Source organism: Centrocercus urophasianus, unplaced genomic scaffold (genome assembly GCF_019232065.1).
Source record: "Centrocercus urophasianus isolate 14NV4802_14NV808 unplaced genomic scaffold, USGS_Curo_1.0 seq_12, whole genome shotgun sequence".
Taxonomy (NCBI): domain Eukaryota; kingdom Metazoa; phylum Chordata; class Aves; order Galliformes; family Phasianidae; genus Centrocercus; species Centrocercus urophasianus.
In genome coordinates, this window is record NW_024884364.1 from 57,621,361 (window position 1) to 57,624,216 (window position 2,856).

Below are 2,856 nucleotides of genomic sequence, written 5' to 3' on the forward strand. Positions count from 1 at the left end.
AGGAGAGGAGAGGAGAGGAGAGGAGAGGAGAGGAGAGGAGAGGAGAGGGAAAACAAAAAAGGAGAAAAAATGAGGAGAAGAAAAAGGAAAAGGAGAACAAACAACAGCAGTGAAAAACGTTTCCCATGAGAAGAGCTCTTCCATCACATCTGTGGGCTTTAGCACCTTCCCACCCAATGCCTTCTTTCCCCTCTTGTGGCAAATTGAAAATCCTCAGCTTGTTGGTCAAATGGGCATTATGAAGTGTTACTAGAGAACAGGGCAATTGTGAGTCATGCTGTCTTGATCTAACCAATTCTTTTCCACTGACATTATTGAAGCTAATGCTCAGTTCACTGTGATATCCTAAGGCACAAGTCAGATAACTGGAGAGGATGTGTAGCACTGCTCTTTTCATCGAATCACAGAATGATAGAATCATAGAATCACAGTATCATAGTATCACAGAATCCTAAGAGTTGGAAGGGACCTCTGAAGGCCACCTGTTCCAACTCCCCTACAATGAACAGGAACAGGTTGCCCAGAGCCTTATCCAGACTAGCTTCATTAGTCTCCAGGGGTGAGACATTGACCACAACACTAGGTAATAACCTATTCCTGTCTCACCATCCTCACTGTAAAAGATTTTTTCCTTATATCCACCCTAAATCCACCCTCCCTGATCATGAAGTCAGGACAGCACTTACTGACACTTTTGCAGCAGTATTTTCCAGAAAGATTTTCTTCATTTGCAGGAAAAGTCATAAGAAGAGACATGGATCTTATGATTTTAGAATGAATTCCATTTGTGATTTACAGTATGGTTTGCATGTGAGAGAACACTGTCTACTTCCTTCACCTGAAGGCTAAGCTTCTCCTCTCACGGGCAGTATTCTGACTGGATCTGGAGATTCAGGAATGAAAGAGTATCATAAACTCATAGAATCACAGAATTGTTTGGGTTGGAAGGGACCTCAAAGCCCACCCAGTCCCAAACCCTGCCATGGGCAGAGCTGCCCTCCACCAGTTCAGGTTTCCCAGGGTCCCATCCAACCTAGCCTTGAGTACTTCCAGAGATGGGCCACAGGTTCTACGGGCAGTCTGCTCCAAGTATTTTTTTTTAGATTTTTTTTTTTATTTATTTTCCTTGCCCCTATAAAGAGAATGTCCTCAGAAGTACCGATGTTCAGTTATTTCCCTCATTTCAAAGAATATACTGTAACAAGTAGAAGGATGTGTTAAGCTATCGCATGCAACCATAGGGCTAGATGATGTGTATGCTGGCTAGAAATTTAAATGTGTTCTCCTGAATGACTTGTATATAAAATAGAAAAGTCTTTTATTGGTGACATGCTTTGAAATTTGTCGTCAGAACCCCAGGTTTAGTGCCCTGCTTTTAGGCTCTGGGGTAAATAAACGGTTGCCACAGACGTTTAGCTTTTTTAGTCAGAGCTTTAGTCTTAACTCATAGACAGAACCATAGAGTCATTAAGATTGGAAAAGATCTCTCAGATCTTTGGTCCAACCATCAGCCCACCCCCATCACTCCCATTAACCACGTCCCTCAGTGCCACATCCATACAGTTCTTCAGCACCTCCAGAAACCATGACTCTACCACTTCCCTGGGCAGCCTGTGCCACTGGTTTTGGTTTGTTTGAGGTCAAGGAAGATAGATAGACTTTGCCATAAAGTCATGTACAGCAGTGTGTGCCAATAAAGATTTTATTAGTTTGAACTTTGGAATACCACATTACTCATAAGTGATGATGTTGTGTGTAAATCCATTGTTTCAGGAAATACAGGAGGCTGATGCTCAGTGTAATGTGAGAGAATCCTTGCCCTGCTGAAAGACGAGACCAATTTCCGGTGCCTTCAGCACGAGCAGCATTTTGCCAGTGACATGTTCAGTAGCAGCAACACACACACACACACATATTTATGCACACGTATATATGCATACATGTATGTAGGCTGCACCGAAAATAGTGCCTTTTATTTATTTTCATGGAAACTACAATAAAGAGCATAATAATATTATGTGACAGAGCAAATTCTCAACAAGCACTACTTTTCAACATAGTCACCACTGTTAGCTACGCGTTTTCACCAGAAATGAACAAAAGCCTGCATGCCATGCTCATAAAAGTGACACCAGTGGAGGTGACCCACTGTCACCACTTCTAAAGGCACCACCCACTACCACACTGTGCTCATATCCAGTGTTTGGTGTCCATAAACGTTTAGTAAGTGCTGATGAATGTTAATGAGTGCAATTTTTGCATGTGGAGGGATTCGATGACACACCTGTGCTCCATCCGCGCTTCCACGTCAGACACCATTCTGTCAGACCACCCCTCTGCTGCCATCTGTCACATGACAATAGCATGTCGTGTGGAATATTGGTGGGAAGGTTCAGCCTCTACTGCCATCCCACCCACATCTGCCTCTGATGTAATGGGCCAGCATCATAACATAGGAGGCATTACTTCTGGAGCAGCCTCCACATAAATAAACATATATATGTGTGTGTGTGTGTTCTCAAATTTTGGCACTGTATGGGCAACAGACATAATACATAGCAGTTAATATATACACTTATACATATTTTAGATATAGTATATTCTATACTATATAGCATACATATAGATATATATACACGTACACATCCATCGACGTCTGTAGCGCCTCACTCCCTCCTGCCGTACGTACGCACACACGCACATACAACACCCCTTCGACTAACTCAGACTTCGGCACTCCGGCGCCCGGCCCCAGCACCACCGCGCCGTCTGACAGCGGCTGGGCGGCGGCCGGGGGCAGCGGGGGCGGCCCCGGGTCTCGCGGAGAGCCGGGCGGGGGCTCGCCCAGTCACCGGC